Here is a 22,974-nt window from a genome sequence, read left to right as displayed (position 1 = left end):
CTGAGAGTTTTGATCAATAATGGGTGTTGGACCTTATCAAATGCTTTCTCTGCATCTATTGATATGATCATGTGGTTTTTATTTTTCTTGTTATTGATGTTGTGTATGATGTTGATTGATTTACGGATGTTAAACCATCCTTGCATTCCTGGGATGAAACCGACTTGATCGTAGTGGATGATCTTCTTAATGATGCATTGAATCCTATTTGCCAGGATTTTGTTGAGGATGTTTGCATCTGCATTCATCAGCGATATTGGTCTGTAATTTTCCTTTTTTGTAGCATCTCTGTCTGGTTTAGGTATCAAGGTGATGTTGGCTTCATAAAAGCTATTTGGAAGTGTTTTCGTTTGTTCAATTTCATGAAAGAGTCTTGCCAGGATTGGTAGTAGTTCCTCTTGGAAAGTTTGAAAGAATTCATTAGTGAATCCATCTGGGCCTGGGCTTTTGTTTTTCGGCAGACCTTTGATTACCGTTTTAATTTCATCAATGGTGATGGGGGTGTTTAGATATGCTACATCCTCTTCCTTCAACCGTGGAAGAATATAAGAGTCCAGGAATTTATCCATTTCTTCCAGGTTCTCATTATTAGTGGCGTAGAGATTCTCAAAGTAGTTTCTGATTACCCTTTGAATCTCTCTCATATCAGTCGTGATCTCTTCTTTTTCATTCCTAATAAGAGTTATCAAGTTTCTCTCTCTCTTTCTTTGTTAGATTTGCCAGTGGTCTATCAATCTTTTTTATTTTTTCAAAGAACCAACTTCTGCTTTCCTTGATCTTTCGGATTGTTTTTTGGGTTTCCACTTCATTGATTTCTGCTCTCAGCTTTGTTATTTCCTTCTGTCTTCCTATTTTTCGGTCCTTTTGTTGAGCACTTTCTAGTTCTATTAGCTGTGTCATTAGGCTACTCAAGTAAGCTCCTTCTTCCTTCCTGATGTGTGCTTGCAAAGCTATAAATTTTCCTCTCAGTACTGCTTTTGCTGTATCCCATAAGTTCTGATAGTTTGTGTCTTTATTGTCATTTGTTTCCAGGAACCTTTGATTTCCTCCTTGATTTCATCTTGGACCCACTGGTTATTGAGTATGAGGCTGTTTAACTTCCAGGTGTTAAGGTTTTTCTTCTGAGTCCCTTTGGAATTCACAAATTATTTCAGAGCCTTGTGGTCAGCAAAAGTAGTCTGCAAAATTTCTATCCTCTTGATATTATGGAGGTATTTTTTATGTGCCAGCATGTAGTCTATCCTGGAGAATGTCCCATGTACATTGGAGAAGAATGTGTATCCAGGTTTCTGGGGGTGGAGTGTTTTATATATATCCACTAGGCCTCTTTCTTCCATTTCTCTCCTCAGGTCTAGTATATTCTTGTTGGGTTTCAGTCTGGTTGACCTATCCAGTGTTGACAAAGCCGTGTTAAGGTCCCCCACAATTATTGTGTTGTTATTGATATTATTTTTCAGATTTGTCAACAGTTGTATTAAATATTTTGCTGGCCCCTCATTTGGTGCATATATGTTTAGGAGAGTTATTTCTTCCTGCTCTACATACCCCTTGATTAATATAAAATGTCCATCTTTGTCCCTTACAACCTTCCTGAGTATAAAGTTTGCATTATCTAATATTAGTATGGCCACTCCAGCTTTTTTATGGGTGTTGTTTGCTTGGATAATTTTTCTCCAGCCTTTTATTTTGAGTCTATGTTTGTTCTGACTATTTAGGTGCGTTTCTTGTAGGCAGCAGAAGGTTGGATTGAGTTTTTTGATCAATTTAGCCACTCTGTGTCTCTTGGCAGGTGCATTTAGTCCATTGACGTTGAGAGAAAGAATTGTCCTGGGATTTAATGCCATCTTTATATCGAAATTTGGCGTGTCTTTTGGTTAGTCTTGTTTTAAATTAGGTCTTTCAGTTTTTCTCTTAAGACTGGTTTGGAATCTGTAAAGTTTCTGAGCTGCTTTTTGTCTGTGAAACCATCTATTCTTCCGTCAAATCGGAAAGTGAGTTTTGCTGGGTATAGTATTCTGGGTGAAGCATTCATTTCATTCAGTCTTGTCACAATGTCCCACCACTGCTTTCTGGCATTGAGTGTTTCTGGTGACAGGTCTGCTGTAAATCTCAAGGATGCTTGCTTGAACGTAATTTCCCCTTTTGATCTTGCTGTTTTCAGAATTCTGTCTCTATCTGTGGGATTTGTCATTGTGACTAGGATGTGTCTTGGGGTGTTTTTTCTGGGGTCTCTTTTGGTTGGTACTCTTCGAGCATGCAGGATTTGATCACCTATATTCTTTAGCTCTGGAAGTTTCTCTTTAATGATGTTCTTGACCATTGATTCTTCCTGGGTATTTTCTTCCTGGGTCTCTGGGACTCCAGTGATTCTTAAGTTGTTTCTGTTGATCTTATCATAGACTTCTATTTTCATCTGTTCCCATTCTTTGACTAATTTTTCCATTGTCTGCTCATTTGCTTTAAGTTTTTTTTCCAATCTCTCCTGCTGTATGGAATTGTTATGTATCTCATATTCCACAGCACCAAGTCTATTCTCAGCTTCTGATACCCTGTCCCAGAGCTTATCCATTTTGTCATTCACTTCATTTACTGACTTTCTCAGGCCTGTTAGTTGACATGTTATTTCAGTTTGGAGTTTTGTGATTTCTGTCTTCGTATTTTCTTGGTTCTTATTAGTGTTCTGTTCAACTCTATCCATGTTTTCTTTGAGTTCTTTTAACATATTCCATATTGCTAGTCTAAAGTCCTTATCTGAGAGGTTGATTAGTTGGTTGGTCATTATCTGACATCAGAATTGTCCTCTTCATTCTTTATGTCTGATGCTGGCCTGCGTTGTTTCCCCATTGTCACACTTGTATTTTGGGTTTTTCTACATGTTGTGGTGGTATTCATTGGCTATATGATGTGGGCAGCACACTTCTCTGGCTCCGCCCTTTCTGGATGGGCTGACTTGCCTCTAAGGGAGGGGAGTCCTCCCTTCATGAAGCCTCACACTGGATCAAATCTTAGGCCCGAGCATTCAACAGAGAAGACAGTCCGAAGAGGAATGCTTGCTTCTGTGTTATAGCACAGTTCTTAGTGTGATTTTTTTCTTCTTGTTGCGATGGTGTTCTTTTCTTAGAAAGAGCGCACGGCCGCGTAGCAAAGCGGAGCCAAAGTGCTCTGCTGGAGCCTCTTTTGCCCCACTTTCAAGAGTTTCACGCAAGAGGACAGTAGACAAACATTTACAAACAGCACTCACAGTTGGGCTCCACTGGGCGGGCGTAGATTCATGGCTTTTCCCCGCCTGATGTCCCAAACAGGGGAGCTGGCTTCTGCAAAAGCCTGCCGGTTTTCATGTTCTGGAGACCCGTCCTCCTGTAGCCATCTTCAATGGGGCAAAAACTTAGAAAAACAACCTGAATGTTGGAATTCAGTTCTTTATATAAAGTCCCTTGTAAAAACAAAACAGAAAAAAAAAAACCGAAGGGGGCAGGGCAGAATTTTATAAAAGAAAAAGGAACAAAAAGGCAGGGCAAGAAAACAAGGGAAGATGACTTATTGCTTCTTCTCAACGTTCTCCTTGGTCTCCTTATCTTCTGACGCCTTGCTCCCTTCCTTTACCGAAAGAGCTTCCAGCTTTTCTGCCACTTTCTTGGCGTTATCTTTTTTTTTTATCAGATCCTTTCTTTTCTCTTCCTCCGATCTCTTTCCTGCACTCTTCAAACTTTGTTTTGAACTTTTGTGCATTTTCAGCTTTCAGGAAGTGGATGGCCAGCAGCTGCAGTTTGGGACACTCGTCAGCGAAATCTGCACGGGTGTTCCAGACCCAGACGTGGTCACTGTCCGCATTTGGCTTCAACTTCATCATCGATGTGATGTAGTGTTTGGTGCATTTTTCAGGGTCTTGTCCCACCTCATGAGGATGAGAATGGTCCCTTTCTCCTTGTGCTTCAGGAGCTTGACGTCACCGGTGCCTCATTCCTTCCATTCTGGATGATTATTCTCTGAAGCAAATTGGAATAGCTTTGCACTCATTTTAAAAAGCTCTTCTTCGTCTTCCTCTCGAGGGTTTTGATTTCTTGCTCAGGAAGAGAAACTATAGGCTCAAACTGTGGGTCGTGGCTGGACACATCTGTGTTCTCTGTGGAGGTGTCATGGTCCTCGTGGGTGTCCTTGGCAGCTGCCATGAGGCTGGTGGCTGGAGCGGGGTGGCGGCGGGGCGGCAGCTCAGCTCCAGGCGGTAGCTCAGCTCCACTGTGCTTGGTCGTCGCTGGCTCGGAGCAGACCCTCGGTAGCTCCTTTTCCCTCCGCGTCTGGCGTCGGCGCCTCTTCCTCCCACCGGTTCTCTCCCTCTCTCTTTCTTCCCTCCTAATTTCCCCAATTTTAAATTGTATTACAAAGCAATAATTATTAAAACAACATGGTATTGGAATAAAGACAGATCCTCAGATCATTGGAATAGACTTGAATATTTAGCAATGTTCCCTGGTCATACAATCAACTAATCTTTGAGAAAGGGGCAATAAATCCAAAATGGAGCAGGGATATCAAGGTTTTAATCCATTTGGAGTTTTCCTTGGTACATGATGTTAACTGGGGGTCTATGTTCTCTTTTTTGCAAGTGGATAAACACTTCTGCCAGCACCACTTGTTGAAGAGGTTTTCCCTGCTCCACTTAGGATTTATTGCTCCTTTGTCAAAAATTAGGTGCTTGTATGTCTGGGGAACATTCTCTGAGAATCAAGCCTATTCCACTGATCTGAGGACCTATCTTTATTCCAATACCATGCTGTTTTGATAACTATTGCTTTGTAGTACAGTTTAAAGTTGGGGAAAGTAATGCCTCCCATATTCCTTTTCCCTAGGAGTGCTTTAGCTATTCGAGGGTGTTTATTGTTCCAGATGAACTTCATAAGTGTTTGATTCACTTCTTTGAAGAATGTCATGGGTGTCTTTAGGGGGATCACATTAAATCTGTATAATGCTTTGGGAAGTATTGCCATTTTAATGACGTTAATACTGACAATCTATGAGCAGGTTATGTGTTTCCATTTCCGTGTGTCCTCTCTTATTTCTTTGAGCAGGGCTTTATGAATGAGGGAACTGGAAAGCCTATCTGTAGTACAGGTGGGGGTGGGGTGGGATGGAGGGAGATTTGGGACCTTGGTGGTGAAAATGTTGCACTGGTGAAGGGGGGTGTTCTTTACATGACTGAAATCTAATCAAATCATATTTGTAATCAAAATGTTTAAATACAGATATTATAAAAATGGAGCAGGGAAAGGCTCTTCAACAATTAGTGTTGGCACAACTTCTTAGCCACTTCCAAAAAAGTGAACTCAGACCCCCATATTACACCATGCACAAAGGTAAAATCCAAATGAATTAAAGACCTTGATATCAGACCTGAAGCCATAGTGTATATAGAACAACAGAAGGTAAAACACTCCATGACATTGAAATTAAGGCATCTTCAAGAAGATGCACTCTCCAAAGAAGTGGAAGCAGAAATAAACAGATGGTAATACATTAAGCTGAGAAGCTTCTGCACATCAAAGAAAATAGTGCCTAGTTTACAAAAACCACCCACAGAATGGGAGAAACTATTCACCCACTATATTATATAAGGACCAAATATAGAAAATATATAAGATGCTGACAGAACTTATGAAGAAAAAAAACATTTATCCCTATTAAAATTTGGAAGAAATAATGAATAAACAAAGAAATACAAATGTTCAAAGGCACATGCAAAAATCTTCCTCATCCCGAGTCATCAAGGAAATGCAAATCAAATTAACAATGAGGTACCATCTCATGCCACAAAGTCCAGCACACATCACAAGACCAAGAACAATCAGTGCTGGTGGGAATATGAACAGAAAGGAACTTTTATTCACTGCTTGTGGAAATGCCGTCTAGTCCAACCTTTATAGAAAACAATATGGAGATTCCCCAAAAAGCTTAAAATTGAGCTTCCATATAATCTGGCTATATCACTCCTACAGATATACCCTATGAACACAAAAAAAAATACAATTCAAAAATCCCCTCTTCACTGCTATATTCATTGTAGTGCTATTATAGTAGCCAGACTCTGGAAATAACCAAGATTCCCTTCAATAGCTGAATGGCTAAAGAAACTAAAAGAAGATAAAAATTCCATATACACAATGGAATATTATGCAGTTGTGAGGAGGGAAGAAGTCATAGAGTTTTCCTATATATGGATGTACATAAAATCTATTTTGATGAGTGAAATAAGTCAGAAGCAGAGAGAGGCACACCGAATATTCTCACTCATCTATGGGTTTTAAGAAAAATTAAGGACATTATTGTAATAATGCCCATAGACAAGAGATGAGGGCCGGAAGGACCAGCTCACATATTCAGCTCACCACAATGGGTGGTGATTGCATTCAGGGAAATAACTACACTAATTACTATCATGACTTACTTAATTACTGAAAGAATTAAAATGCCTGTATTGAATCCAGGCAGGTATTGAGGAGGGAGTTGGGGCATTGGTGGTTGAAATTTTGTAATGGTGAAGAGGGATGTTATTTTCTTGACTGAAACCCAACTACAATCATGCTTGTAATCATGGTGCTTAAGTAAAGATAATATATATAAATTAAATAAAGATCATATATATAAAATAAAAGATCACATATAATATATATAATAAAAGATCATATATATATAAAATAATCTCTCTATATGTCAACAGACTAAATGCTTCCATTAAAAAACACAGAGTAGTTGGTTGTATCAGAAAACAAAAACCGGATATACACTGTCAGCATGTAACACACTGAAAGTTGAGCATAGAAACAGGCTTAGAATAAAAGGATGTAAATTAGTTATTCAAACCACTTGAAAAAGGCCTGATCAGCCATACTTGTATCAGACCAAAAATCATTCAGCTTCAAGAAAATTTTCAGAAACAAGGAAGGTCACTACTTACTGATCAGGGGAACAGTAGACACAAAACTGCTAACTCTGATAAAAATTTATGCACCATGTCTGGGATCCAGGGTTCAAGGCTGGACGGATGGTGTCTAATCACCTGAGGTCTAAGTTGGGTCCGCGTGACATATTTTCTTTTTCTTTTTCTTTTTATCTTTATTTAAACACCGTGATTACAAACATGATTATAGTTGTATGATTACAGTCATGTAAAGAGCACCCCCCATAGAAACGACACTATTTGTCACAACAGCTACAGGAAACAAATCCCATCCGGGATAGCCTTAATACTTGCTGGGTCACCAACAAGTGCCAGCTCTAATATGATATCCAGACAATGAGGAAATGGGAACAACTTGACCTAAGAGTAGATTATCCTACCTTACCAGCTAACGATAAGACAAAATCAGAAGACTTGTCACCCTTTGGTAGGTCCAAAAGCCAAGATCGTGATTTACATATGGCTGGCTGCTACAACCATGACCAGACTGTATATAACTTGGTACCAATAAAAAAGCCCTAGACTAGGGTTTGAACTACAACCTGCACAACAACCATTATCCCCAGGTCCAAAGGTCTAGCAGAGACAATTGCAACAGAATGGGGCTTCTGGAAACACAATGAAAGACGCTATCCTAGGTGCCATCCTAGGATCAGTGCAAAGACCAAGACCACCAAACACAGAAGATGGATTAAAATGACACTGAGGGAACAGAACTTCTAGAACCACGAAGAAAGACTTCATCATAAGTTCCACTCCTGGACCTGTGCAGATACTGAGATCTCTAGATACAGAGGTCGGATTTTATCACCCAGGACGGAGCAGAAGTCTTCCAAACACCACAAAAGCACCACCGGGAGAGTAAATGAACCTGAACGGTGTCAATAGTTAATCCCATGACAATATACTCCAAGGGTGGAGAAACCCCATATCTCTTAGGCCAAGTGAATTCCTTTTTGAATGACCCCAATATTTACTGTGCCAGTGCAAGAGGGAAAAAAAAAGCAAAAAGCACAAAACATTTTTTATTTTTTATATATTATTTTTTATCTTCATTTATTATTATTATTATTTTTATTTTTATTTACCTATCTACTTTTTTGTCGATTTCTTTGTTTTGGTGTGGTTATTGAAATTGTTCTCCCCATTTATACTTATTTTTTCTCTTCTTTTTTTTATGTGCTCTGCCATGTTTCTTATCTCAAGACCATGTTTTTGTTTTGTTTTGTTTTGTTTTGTTTTGTTTTGTTTGTGGTGCTTATCATTATTGTTGGAGTCCTCACTGGATATTTGACACTTCTTTTTGTACTGCTGGGGTGTTTCATCTTCTTTTTCTCCTTCGTCTATCAAACCAATGATAAGAGCCTCTAGAAGGATTCCGCCCATTTTTGGTGCATTAGACTTTTACCCCAGTTTATTACTTTTCTCTTCAAAAAAACCCCACATAAATTGAACTATCTAGTCCTACCTCCCAGTTAGAGGGGTAAATAAGGGAGGCACCAAGACCAAACAGGTGCAAGACTACTAAGTAGTAAGCTAGGTACAGAGGGGACCACATGTTCTAGCAGCCCCGGGGGTGAGGGATGAGGATAGGGGAAGTAGGACGAAAACGGAGGTGTAGGGAGGACAAATCGGTGATGGGCATCCCCCCTGATTTTATGTAAACATGTGTATAAAATATTATTGTCAACAATATGTAAGCCACTATGATCAAAATAAAAATTATATTAAAAATTAAAAAAAATTTATGCACCAAACATAGAGCCAGTTATATATGTAAGACAATTGGTTACAAACCTAGAGAAATACATGAACAAAAATGCAATGGTAGTAGGAGGCTTCAACACGCCACTATCACCACTAGACAGATCCACTAGGCAGAAAACTAGCAAAGACAAGAGCCCTAAATGAGAAACTAGAAAAAATAAGAATAGTAGTCTTCTACAGGGCCATCCATTCTAAGACAGTGGAACACACATACTTCTCACGTGCACACGGAAACTTCTCTAGAATAGACCAAGCCTTAGGATATAAGCCTAGCTTGCATAATGTCACAAATATCAAAATAAAGCAATATATTATATTGACGCTATCAGATCAATATGCAACAGAGATCAAAATTGACTGTATAAAGAAAATCTGGAGAAAATCTAATACCTGGAGATTAAACAACATGCTGCACAACAGCAGCTGGATTAAAGTGGAAATCAAGGAAGAAATGAAAAGATTCTTTGAGATGAGTAACAATGACAAAACAAACTGCCAAAATCTATGTTACACAGCAAAAGCAGTAAATGGGGGAAATTCATAGCAATACAGGCCTACATCAGGAAAGAGGGAAATGACAAAATCAATAGCGAAAAGAGACACCTTTGGGATCTGTAAAACCTGCAACAAAGAAATCCAAGCACACATAAAAGAAAATAAATAATAAAGATGAGAGCACAAATAAACAACATAGAAAGAAAGAAAATAATACAAAAAATCAATGAGACCAGGAGCTGGTTTTTTAAACGAATAAAAAAGATAGACAAACTACTGGCAAGACTCAAAAGAAAAAAAGGAAAAACACCAAAATAAATAGGTTTACAAGTGAAAGGTAAGAGATTACAACAGATCCCCAAGAAATCAAACACATGAGGACTTATTATGAACAACTGTACTCATTTATGTTAGAAGATCTAGAAGAAATAGACAGATTCCTGAGAAAATATCATTTCCCTAAAATTAATAAAGAGAAAGTAGAAAGCCCAAACAGGCCAATCATAGCTAAGAAAATTAGTTAGAAATGACACAATCATGGATTTTGCAGCAACATGGATGGATCTACAAAACATATGTTAATCAAAGTAAGCCAGAAAAAGAAAAAGGATAAAAACGGAATGAAGCACTTTTATGAGGAACTTAGATTGTACACCATATATACATATAATACTGTATGAAAAATTACAACGACCTTATAGGGTAGAAACCCCAAAAATGTTAGTTGTCAGCATTTACTGGGGAGAAGTGTTCAAAACAAGTGGAAGAGGAACAAAACAAAGCCTCGACTACCATAATACCATAGAGAAAACTTTAAAAACAGAAAAAAACTGTTTAGATTGAACAGGTATGTAATCAGCCTTTTACTACAAAGTCCTATAATAATGTCTTAGGGAGCTTATACACAGATACAGGTGAAGAATATGATTGGAAGCCAGTGATTCCAGCGACAGCACTTCTTAACAATATGTTTTCGTGTCTTAATCTTACTAAATATAAAATAGCCTTTCAGAATCTCTGTCCAGAGGTATTCTTTGGTATTTCCTTATTTAACCTGAAGCTTTATTATAAAACAGTAGTCATCAAAACAGCATGGTACTGGAACAAAGACAGAGTCTCAGACCAGTGGTTTAGAACAGAATATCCAGAAATAAACCCTCAAATACACGGTCAACTAATATTTGACAAAGAATCTGAATCTATTCTTTGATACAAAAGGCAGACACCCTAATTTTGACACCTCAGTATTCAGTCATACCTGATACCATATTCAGTTTGCTTTATGAAAATGTCTTGCTAAAACACTCCAATTTACACCAAATTCAAAGCCAATGACAGACAGCAGGGTCAATACCCAATATAAAACAAGCTATAAATAGTGAGGCTACTTATACTAGCAGCCTGGAAAGCAAAGGAGGAGGATATGGGATGCATGATGGGAATAGGAGAGAGGGAGGACAACACTGGTGGTGGGAATGCCCCTGATTCAACGTCACTATATACCTAAAATTTTACTGTGAATGATTTGTAATCCACTTTGGTCAAAATAAATATTATTATATAAAATAATTATAAAAATGCAAGTAAAATAATTTTTCAAATTGTTAAATATCTAAAATCTTAATACAAACATCTACTGTTCTCTCTAAAGTATGTATCAGGATATTCCAATATATTGAGGGAAAATCAGTACAATTTCCTAGCTTTCAATTGTTTTCATATAAAGTGCTAAAACATATTTTAAAACTATGTTAAGTTGACTTCTGGGAAAATTTTCCCACAAAATTATTTTTGATATGAAAATGCACATGAATTTAAGAAAAAATACAGTTCAGCTAATATTATGGAACAACTTCTCTATAACAGTGAAAAAGGTTAGTTGGAACAATTGGGATGTTGTATAGAATGTAATTACATTTTAGCCTCATATTTCTTTTTCTTTTTCTTCTTCTTTTCTTTTTATTTATTTATTTATTTTTTGGCTTTTGGACCACACCTCGTGATGCTCAGGGGTTACTCCTGGCCATGCGCTCATAAATTGCCCCTGGCTTGGGAGACCATATGAGGGTCGAATCGTAGTCAGTCCTAGGTTAGCTGCCTGCAAGACAATCACCTTACCAATTGCACCACCACTCTGGCCCCAGCCTCATATTTCTTGACATTCCAAAAAAAAAAAAAAGGCAAAATATTTGAAGTACAGATTTTGAATAATGACAATCTAGAATACTATTTAAAACTTCCTTACCTTTAATCTGATGCATAAATTCCTTAATATCTAGGCCTCACTTTCTAATTACATAAAATGGTAAGGTATATAGCACAGTTCTTATTACAAGTTTCTTTGGAATGTTAGACAGGTAATGAATGGAACATATAGAGCACATTACATGATCATAGTTGGACCTCTAATTTTGGCCATTATCATTAAATAAACGTTTGAAATGCTATTTTTAATTTCAGCTAAAGAGTGCATATACTAATGGTTGTTATCTCTGCATCTTGGATTTATAAATACTTTTAGAATATTTTCCTCTGCTATTTAACTTTAAGTAAATAACTAGAAAATATATTATTTAAAATCATTAGCTAATTTATGAAAAAGTTTTAAAAATACATAAAGAACATTTTATGAAGATTAAAATTGTTTAACAAAGCCTCAACTACCCATTGTACCATATAGAAACCAGAAACAATGAAAAAATTGTTTAGAGTGAACAGTTATGTAATCAGAATCTTATTAGAAAGGCCTTTAGTAATGTCTTAGGGAGCTTATACACAGATACAGTGAAGAATATGTTTGGAAGCCTGTGACTCTAGCACTTGCATATCCTAACAATATGTTTTAGTGTATTAATCTTACTAGATATAATATAATCTCTCAGCTTCTCTGGCCACAGGGATTCCTGGATACAAAGGGCAGACACACTAATTTTGACATCTCAGTGTTGTCATATCTGATAACATATTCAGCTTTCTTTGTGAAACTGTCTTGATAATGCACTCCATGATACACCCTTTTCTCTGGTTTATGCTGTCTATTAGGACCTGAAGCATATGATCATACAGATCACTAAAACAGTCAACTGTGAATCACAAAATTATATTACAGGACCTACTCATTGAACACGTTTGGGAAAATTAACATCTTTCTCCCTCTTTTTCTCTCTTCTCCCTACCTCTTTCCTTATCGTCTCTTCTTCCTCTTCCTCTTCATTATTGTCAATTCAATCTATGTCAAATAAAACCCACATGATAGTTTCTCACTAGGAAAGGAACATACATAAGATGCAGAGGACAATAATATATGGGGTAGCCATCTACATAGGTAGGCCATATTAACACATTGTTTAATATTCAAGAAGCGAAATCTATGTGTAATATAAACTGCTCCAGCAATGATTTAACCCTGAAATCTTCAATTAGCAGGACCCAACCCCATCACTGGCGAAATGCCTAGAAACTGGGAAAACCTCCCCACTCTGACACAATGACCCAATAACTTTTATTTGATTTATTAGGTTTCTTTAATTTATTTTTACTATGTTTACCTATTTTTCTGTTATCCTCTCTCTTATATTTGATCTCTCTTCCTCTCTTTAAGTTATACTTAAGGTTATGACTTATCTAAATTCAATCAGTCCTTAATTGCTCAGACCCACCCTATTAGGGTCAGACCTATAAAAACACCTTAAGAATAGATCACTGAACTGTGCCGGTCTCTGAAGCCCAGGAGACCTTTTCAACTGTCCTATCTGCCTGCTCTGACTGCCTGGGCCTTAAACTTGATCTAGTGTGGCTTCATGGATATACAGCTCCCCCTTCCTGGGAGGTGAGTCAACCAGCCCCAAAAGGGTGGAGGCAGAGGAGTACAGATGCTCCACTTCACTACCCAGCCAGGCACATCATTTAGCCCATTAATACCATCAAAACACATAGAAAAACCCACAATACAAGTGTGACAATGGGGTAACAATACAGGCCAGCACCAGGCATAGAGAATGAAGATGGCAATTCTGATAACGCAAAAATGGCCAACCACTCAGCTAGTCTCAGATATGAAGTTTAGAGAAGAAATTTGGAAGATGTTCACAGAACTCAAAGAAATCATAGATTGAGTTGAACAGAACACTAATAAGAACCAAGAAAATATAAAGACAGAAATCAGAAAACTACAAACTGAAATAACAGGTCAAATAACAGGTCTGAAAAACTCAGTAGACAAATTGAAGTATTCAATCAGGGAAACAGCAACTGAGGATAGAATTAGTGAGCTGGAAGATGCGATGCATAATAAGTCCATACAGCAGAAGAGACTGGAAAAAGCCTTAAGCAAATAAGCAGACAATGGAAAAATTACTCAAAGAATATAAACAGATGAAAATAGAAATTTTGATAAGCTCAACAAAAACACCTTAAGAATCATTTGAGTCCCAGAGACCCAGGAAAAAAATCTCCAGGAAGAATCAATGGTCAAGAACATCATTAAAGAGAAAATACCAGAGATAAGAATACATGCAACGAAATATTGCAAGCCCGAAGTGTACCAACTAAAAGAGACCCCAGGAAAAATACCACAAGACACATCCTAGTCACAATAACGACTCCCACAGATAGAGACAGAATACTGAAAGCAGCAAGATCAAAAGGGAAATTACATTCAAGAGGGCATCCTTGAGATTTACAGCACACCTGTCACAAGAAACACTCAAGGACAGAAGACAGTGGTGGGACATAGTGACAAAACTCAATGACATAAATGCTTTGCCTAGAATACTCCACCCAGCATAACTCACATTCAGGTTTGAAGGAAGTATACAAGGCATCACAGATAAACAACAGCTCAGAAAATATACAGACTTAAAACCAGCCTTAAAAGAAAAAACTGAAAGATCTACTTTAAGATACTGACCAACAGACACATCAAACTTTGATACAATAAATGGCAATAAATCACATGACAATTCTTTCTCTCAATGTCAATGGAATAAACACACCAGTTAAGAGATACAGAGTGGCTAAATGGATCAAAAAACTAAATCCAAACTTCTGCTGCCTACAAGAAACACAGCTGAATATTCAGAACAAATATAGACTCAAAATAAAAGGGTGGAGGAAAATCATTCAAGCAAACAACACCCATAAAAAAGATGGAGTGGCCATATTAATATCAGATGATGCAAAATTTATACTCAGAAAAATTGTAAGGGACAAAGATGGACATTTTGTATTAATCAAGGGATATATACAACAGGAAGAAATAACTCTCCTAAACATAAATACACTGAAAGAGGGGCCAGCAAAATATTTAATACAACTGTTGTCAAATCTGAAAAAGAATATCAATAACAACACAATAATTGTTCGAGACCTCAACATGGCTTTGTCAACACTTGACAGGTCAACCAGACTGAAACCCAACAAAAGTATACTAGACCCGAGAAGAGAAATGGAAAAAAGAGGCCTAGTAGATATATATAGAACACTCCAACCCCAGAAACCTGGATACATATTCTTCTCTAAAGTACATGGGTCATTCTCCAGGAGAGGCTACGTGTTGGCATATTAACATATCTCCATAATATCAAGAAGATGGAAATTTTGCAGGCTACCTTCTCTGACCACAAGGCTCTGAAATTATATGTGAACTACAAAGGGACACAGAAGAAAAAATTAAAACCTGGTTATTAAAGAGCCTAAAACTGAATAGCAAGTAGGTCCGAGAAAAAATCAAAGAGGAAACAAAACTTTCCTGGAAACAATTGACAATAGAGACACAAACTATCAGACTCTATGGGACACAGCAAAATCTGTACTGAGAGGAAAATTTATAGCTTTGCAAGCACACATCAGGAAGGAAGAAGGGGCCTACCTGAATAGCTAATGACGCAGCTTATAGAGTTAGAAAGAGCTCAACAAAAGGAACCAAAAATAGGGAGACAGAAGAAAATAACAAAGCCAAGAGCAGAAATCAATGAAGTAGAAACCATAAAATATTCCGAAAGATCCACAAAAGCAGAAGTTGGTTCTTCTAAAAAATAAACAAGATTGATAGACCATTGGCAAAACTAACAAAGAAAGAGAGGGAGAAACTTGATAATTCGTATTAAAAATGAAAAGGGGGAGATCACTACCTATATTGCAGAGATTCAAAGAGTAATCAGTAACTACTTTGAGAAACTATGACACTAAAAACAACCTGGAAGAAATAGATAAATTATTGTACTCTCTTATAACCTTCCATATTTGAATAAAGATGATGTAACATAATAAACTCTCCCATCACTATTAAGGAAATTTAAACGGTAATCAAATGTCTGCTGAAAAACAAAAGCCCAGGCCCAGATGGATTTATTAATTAATTCTTTCAGACCTTTCAAGAGAAGTTACTACCAATTCTGGCAAGACACTTTCATGAAATCCAAAAAAAACGGGAACAGTTTCGAATAGCTTTTATAAAGCCAACATCATCTTGATACCTAAACCAGTCAGAGATGCTACCAAAAAAAGAAAATTACAGACAAATATCCCAGATGAACACAGATGCAAAGATCCTCAACAAAATCCTGTCAAATAGGATCCAATACCTCATTAAGAAGAACATCCACTATGATCAAGTAGGTTTCATCTCAGGAATGCAAGGATGGTTAAACATTGGTAAATCTATCAACATAATACACAACATCAACAACAAGAAAAATAAAAATCACATGATTATATCAATAGACACAGAGAAAGAATTTGATAAGGTCCAACACCCATTCTTGATAAATACTCTCAGCAAGATGGGAAAGAAAGGAACCTTTTAAATATAGTTAAAACAATCTACCACAAGCCAATGGCAAATATTATCCTCAATGGAGAAAAAATAAAAGCCTTTCCTCTAGATTCTGGTAAAACACAAGGCTGTCCTCTCTCACCCCTCCTATTCAACATAGCACTGGAAGTACTTGCTATAGGATTAGGCAAGAAAAAGATATCTAGATAATCCAGATAGGAAAGGAAGAAGTCAAGTTCTCACTGTTTGCATACAACATGATACGCTACTTAGAAAACCCTAAAGACTCTACCAAAAAGCATCTAGAAGCAATAGACTCATAAAGAAAGGTGGCGGGCTACAAAATTAACACACAAAAATCAATGCTTTTTATATAACAATAATAATAGGAAAAACGGACATTAAGAAAACAACCCCATTCACAGTAGAGCCACATAAAATCAAATATCTTGGAGTCAACTTGACTAAATGTGAAGGACCTATATAAAGAAAACTATAAAACCCTGCTCCAAGAAATAAGAGCGAACCCATAGTTTATTGCAAAAAAAAAAAACAAAAACAAAACCCTGTTGTGGCAAAAACAAACAAAAAAGGCAAATAGAGAAAATAAAAGAGATACTTTATTGAAATTGGGCTGTTTAATTCTAGAAAACATTTTAGATTCAGTCTTAATTCTACACTTCCTCTAAAGTATTAGAATTTTTCAAGAGAATTGTAAATATCAAGATCCAACTGCCAAAATGCATTTTCCTTATGTATAAAATAGAGATATTGATCAATCTATCCTGCTACCACAGGCTATTGTAACTATCATATAGAGAAAGTTCTTGATAAAAAGAAATATCATGCGGGTCTTCAGGGCCATGCCTGGTTTATCAGGCCCTGGGGGGGTGAGAAATTCCTCCCTATGCATCCAAAAACTACAGAGGCAGGGCTGGGCTCAGAACACTCCGCATGCCAGGATTTCTGGGTGTGTTTGACTGGTATGTTGGGGGCTCTGGACAGGACAGCTAGCCATAGGCCCCCTGGGCTGACCACTTAGTCCAGGGAAACAAGATCCCCCCCCCCACAAGGCAGGTCTTCAGGGCCACGCCTGGTTAATCGGGCCCTGGGGGGAGGGGTGAGAAATTCCTCCCTATGCATCCAAAAACTACAGAGGCATGACTCGCGCCCCCGTGTGTACTTCATGTATTGAGAGTATTCCTTATTCTTATGTTCTGGTTTGCATATCCAGAATGTTCATTTTTTATTCTGCCCTTTCACACACCCCTAAAAAGCTCTGTTTTACTTCTTAACTCTCTAACCCCCTCAAACGTCACTAACCTACATTGCTCTTATTAACTTCAGTAGTGTACAATCCTAATCACAGACCAAAGCCATGCATTGTGTGTAACAACCCCAAACTGTTTCAAGATACATAAAATGGACACGTATTTCTTTAGAATATTTTGTTTTTTCTCTGACAGCTATAATTCTTACTAAATGTTGTCTTATACAGTGATGATTTTAACCACTTTTTATCTTCTCTTTTTGAGCTGTTTAACAAGGAATTTTGGTGAAAGAGTCCCCCAGTTTAATGCTTATGATTGAACCATATAATGGGAATCATTGGAATTGTTCTTATGGCCCCCATATGTGCCAATAACACCACTTGCATTGCTCCTTTTTTGCATAGGCACATTAAAATGGGAAAATACTATACATACAAATAAGATCCTATCTAATAGAGATTGGAACACACAAATCTTGTAGTGCAAAGGGACCTTTCACCCTGAACATTGACATAACGACCTGGCACAGACCTCAGAAGAAAGGGAATTTTCCATTCACCCCTGAACCAGGGAAGCCATCCACGAAACATCCAGGCTGGTCTATAACATCACCTGGAAGCAATCCTCTACCACGGAAGACCCTACACTGCGCAGACATCGACCTGCTCAAAAGAGACTTCCCTTAACACTGAGAAGACTTAAGAACAACAACGACCTGCTTAAAGGAGAGGGCTCCCTGCATTGCCCTTTGATTATGAGGTGAAATGAGAGGACGCTCCACATCCTGACTTCAATGTAGGATATGCAGATTCCAGGATCTTTAATACAGAAACATGATACCAACAACAGAGACTGTGTGAAAAATAAAAGTGTGTTGGCACTACAGACAATGCCTTGGATTGGACGATCTAGCTTGCCTGGAGCCTAGAGTTGGTCTTGTGCCAGGAAACTTCAGGGGTCGGGTCTCTTTGTATTTAGGCCAAGGTTATTTCTTTCCATGTCCCTCATATTTTGGTGGGCCTAAGCAAAAAACAATTGCCACTCTAACACCATTTTTACTGTGCTCCTTTGACTCTAATCCTTAAAAAGAACCCACTTAAAATTTGAGGTTAACTTAAGCTAATATGCATGTATATGGAAATGTAAAAAAATACTATGCCTGTAATGTTTAAGGAGTTACGTAAGTTTTATGGCTTTAGATTGCCTTGTGTGCTGTTAAGAAATATTATAATGTGTTACAATCTGGGGACTTGAGGGACAAAGTAATTGTACATGGATTCTGTCTTATTTATCATAATGTTCTTTGGTTGAAATTTCAAAGTTAAGATATCAGCAAGGGGACTTCTGAGAATTATGTTATGGGTCATTGTCCTTCCACTGTAACTTTACCTTGTCCTCTTTCTTTGCATCCTTGTTCTCATAATTAAAAATAAAAAAATTAAAAAAATAAAATTCTAAATTAAAAAAAGGAAATATATTACATTTAATATAAAAGCCACAAAATATTTTTCATCAATATCCTTTCAATAATTTGAAAACACAACAGAATTACTAAGAAGCAACACAAAGATTATCTGAATTAAAATAAGCATAAATTTATTTAATAGTAAAAGAGGGTGCCATATATGTCACTTTATCCCCTTATAGCACTCGATTCTATTTTAATATAATTTTTATTTTGATTATAGTGGCTTACATATTGTTGACAATAATATTTTAGGTACATATTAACATAATATTAGGGGGATTCCCATCACTGAATTATCCTCCCTACATCTCCATTCCCATCCTACCTCCCATATCCTCTTCCCTCACCCCCAGGGCTGCTAGAATATGTGTTCCCCTCTGAGCCTAGCTTACTACTTAGAGGTCCTACACCTGTTTTGGTCTTGGTACCTCCCTTGTTTCCTCCTCTAACTGGGAGGTGGTACTAGATAGTTCCATTTATGTGGTTTTGTTTGAAGAAGAGAAAAGTCATAAACGGGTAAAAATCAAATATGCCAAAAATGGGCGGAGTTTTTCTAGAGGCTCTCATTATCAGTTTGAGAGACGAAAGGGAAAAAGAAGGTGAAACACCTCAACAGTACAAAAAGAAGTGTCAAATAAAATATCCAGTGAGTACTCCAACAATAAAGATAAGCACCACATAAAAGCCATGTTCTTGAGATAAAAAACATGGCAGAACACCTAAAGAAAAAGAAAAAAAGAAAATAAATAAATAAATAAATAAATATAAATGGAGACAACAACTTCAATAACCATACCAAAATGAAGAAATCAACAAAACCATGACTGGCTGATAGAACCAAGACCGGACTGCATATATCCTGTGACCAATAAAAAATTCCCTAGTCTAGAGTTTGAGCTATGACCTGCACAACAACCATGATCTCCAGTTCCAAAGGTCCGTCTGAGTTTGCAACAGTATGGGTCTTCTGGAAACACAACGAAAGACACAATCATAGGCTCCATCCTCAGATCAGTGCAAAGACCAAGACCACCAACCACCCAATTCTTTTCAAGAACAGTCAAATCCAACTATCACTTTCATAACAGACAGTATTCTAACTGCATTCTTGCTCTTTGTAGCAAATTTCCTACCATGGACTTGTCCTAATCCTCATCTCTATTTTCTCTGGATATCATCCTCATACTGTCTTTTATTTTTCTTTCTATCCTACAAATGAGTGAGATTATGCATGCCACCCCCTAATTAACAGTAGTGCAAACCACGGTGCCAAAAAATAAAACAGTGAGAAAAATAATATACATGCTCCAAAAGCAGGCGGTGGAGGATTTGTGGGAGGGAAGAGGGCAACAGGGAGGGTGAAAGGAAAACTGGGGACATGGATGGCAGAAAATGTGCATTAATGTTGTTGTGTATTGTATAATTATAACTCAATCATAAACAAATTTCTGTAAATAAAACTATTATGGACAACTTCATAACTAGAGTGTTCAAATAAAATAAATAAAATGAGAGAAAAAAGTAAAAAATTAGTTTAGTTTTTCTCATGTAAGTTCAATACCTAGACTAAACATGACTTTACTCAAGATATTTAGGGGTTAAGCTTATTCTGCATTTGTTTTATGACATCTCCTAGTATACAGCTTCTTCGCTTAGTTATAGCTGCTTACAATTCCACTTGACTTCCAGCTTGTGTGAAATTAAAATAGAGGAAAGTCAGGTCAGGTGAAAATTGCTTGTGCTCATAGTTTCTTATCAAGTACTAGGATGAGTAGTCAAACATGCTGCAAACTAGGCTGGTGACTGTGGTTTCATGTTGGGAAACCTATTATAACCAGGGAGAAAGGTACAATAAAAGTAGAGGAGACAACTAATAATCAAACCTATAACCTAAAACAGCACTTGTAGCCCCTTAGTACCAATGAATCTAATAATACTAATACTTCAAGGAAGTTGTATACTAGCTAAGCTTGCCTTATGCCTAAATCATGTATTTTGTGATATGTACTATGTATGGATTCCTAAGGCTATATTTTAATATAAGACAAAAAGAATAATTTTGACAAGCCATTTGCATTTTATAAGGGATTTTCCCTTCTAGTCACTACAGTCCTGTGCCCCATCATCAGAATTCTTGCTTCTTAATAGCTTTATGAATGAAAAACTGAATGAGGGCTATAAAAGAAATTAATATTTCAAGTTGGGTTACTTGGTTGACGTCTGTGAAGAATAGAGGGAGAGAGACAGAAAGATAGATAAACAGTGGGGAAGGAACAGCATTTGAGCTGTTTCTGAGAAAAACATTTAACACACTTTATGTAATGCAGCATAATGATTTGGCTAACTGCCCAATGAGTAGTTTAATATGTCTTAGTAATGAAAAGTTGTTTTAATACTGCTCATGGGGAAACAGTTTCTTAGTTAAAGGTCCTTCCAATTCAGCAAACATGTTTTTGCTTACCTCTGGAGGACTTCTTTTCCTAGAAACTCAGTCCATTGCTCATATATCCCTAGAGACAGACCTAACCTTGACATGCAAGAAAAAACACCCACCTTTTATTTGAAGAATGGACTTAATACATTAACCAATTCAGTCTTTTGTTTCTGCTAGATATTATTGACAGGACTAGAAGTAACTTCATACTGTTCATAACTCTTTCTGTTTCAAAAAGCATGTGGCTGGGGACAGAAAGTCTCCAGTCTAATTTGCAAAATTTCCATCCTCACTGCAAATTACTTTTAGCAAAAAGGTGACAGCAGATAGAGTTCCTATGAAAGATATCATTTAAAATGTCATGGAGCGAATCAATAATCAAGGTTTGTAACATAAAGTTTCTTTTCACACATACAAGAATGGAGAGAGGCTCTATAATTCTCTAAGGTGTCCTGTCTGATCTCCACAAAAGGAATTAATTGTAAGAGAAAAAGATGAGGGACTTGAAATGATTAAAATAATTCCTCTATGATTTGAAGAATAAAAAGATTCGGATGTTGAAAGAATAGGATGCAGTCATTAAGCAGCTGTTTCAGAAATTCTGAAAAATAAGAGTGACACGGAGTCATCATATTGAGAAGCCAGAAGTGCTTTTAAAAACAATGCCAACATTTCACAGAAAGAACCATAGTTAAAAAAACAAAACAGAACTAAAGAATACAAGGAAACTCTGGAAAGTGGTGAGCATGCCTGTTAACTATTATGGAGATGGTATTGCCAGGGTCTGCATATGTCCAGGATCATGAAATTATGCATATTAGCTATGCTCAATTCTTTGTAGGCAGTTAGACCTCAAAACTGTTAAACAAAAGAACTTGGACAAAGTCCACAAGTCAAAATTGCACCACTTAATATATTTTCAATAATAAATACAATCACATCATCCATATTTTTAAAAGTAGAGTGTTACCAATAATTTAGTTAGTTTGTGTTTGTGCATACATGCTCCATTCCCCCAGAGACCACTAGTTCCCCATAGACAAACCACCAGCAACTTTGAAGCCACCATCATGACTTATATGCATATTTGTACACACATATGTGTGTACATATACTCCCACTGTGCCTCACTCAGTATATATAGACATAGAATTATTAAAATTATTTTTATTAAATCACTGTGAGATACAGAGCCAACATGTTGTTGATGGCTGAGTTTCAGTCATAATATATTCCAACACCTGTCACTTTACCAGTGTTTAGTTCCCACCAGGGATTTCCCCCATTACTCTCCCTTTCCTCTACCCCCAACTTGCCTCTATGACAGATATTTCTCTTTTTCCCTCATTTATTTTTAGACACCATAGTTTATTGATGAAAGGGCATCATGCATATCACTTCACTTCCTTTTAGTTTTAAGTTCTTTAGACCTTGAATTAACTTGGATATTTTACGAACTTTATAGTAATAACAAGTTATTAGTTTTGTAGACATTTATAGACCTTCATTATCATTCTTTAGAAATGAAATGAAACATTTTATATATTTCCAATCCACTGATTAAGTTACATAATAAAGCATAATCAAATCATTGATAGAAACGGTTTAAATTAATAGCACATGCTGGGTCTCTATCACAAAATTTGGTTCAAAAAGTTTATTTTCCTTTCCGTTGAAGGATCTGGGTCATTATGCTGCAAGTAATGAAAAACTAATAGATTTTTAAAGTTCTGCAAGAAAGGAAGATCTTATATCCCTGCATTATTTTTAATTATAAAAATGGTATGGTTAATTTTCTGCAATGCTGGTCTA

The 22,974-nt window shown here is 36.9% G+C and overlaps 1 pseudogene; it reads right to left on the bottom strand.

The window, feature by feature from the left end:
• Positions 1–3,368: 3,368 nt before the first annotated feature.
• On the bottom strand, positions 3,369–4,169 carry LOC125998700 (ran-specific GTPase-activating protein-like; annotated as a pseudogene).
• Between the last annotated feature and the right edge of the window lie 18,805 nt (positions 4,170–22,974).

Source organism: Suncus etruscus, chromosome X (assembly GCF_024139225.1).
Source record: "Suncus etruscus isolate mSunEtr1 chromosome X, mSunEtr1.pri.cur, whole genome shotgun sequence".
NCBI classification, from domain to species: Eukaryota; Metazoa; Chordata; class Mammalia; order Eulipotyphla; family Soricidae; genus Suncus; species Suncus etruscus.
Note: the sequence above shows the minus strand (reverse complement) of the source record. Positions and strands in the feature narration are given on the sequence as shown.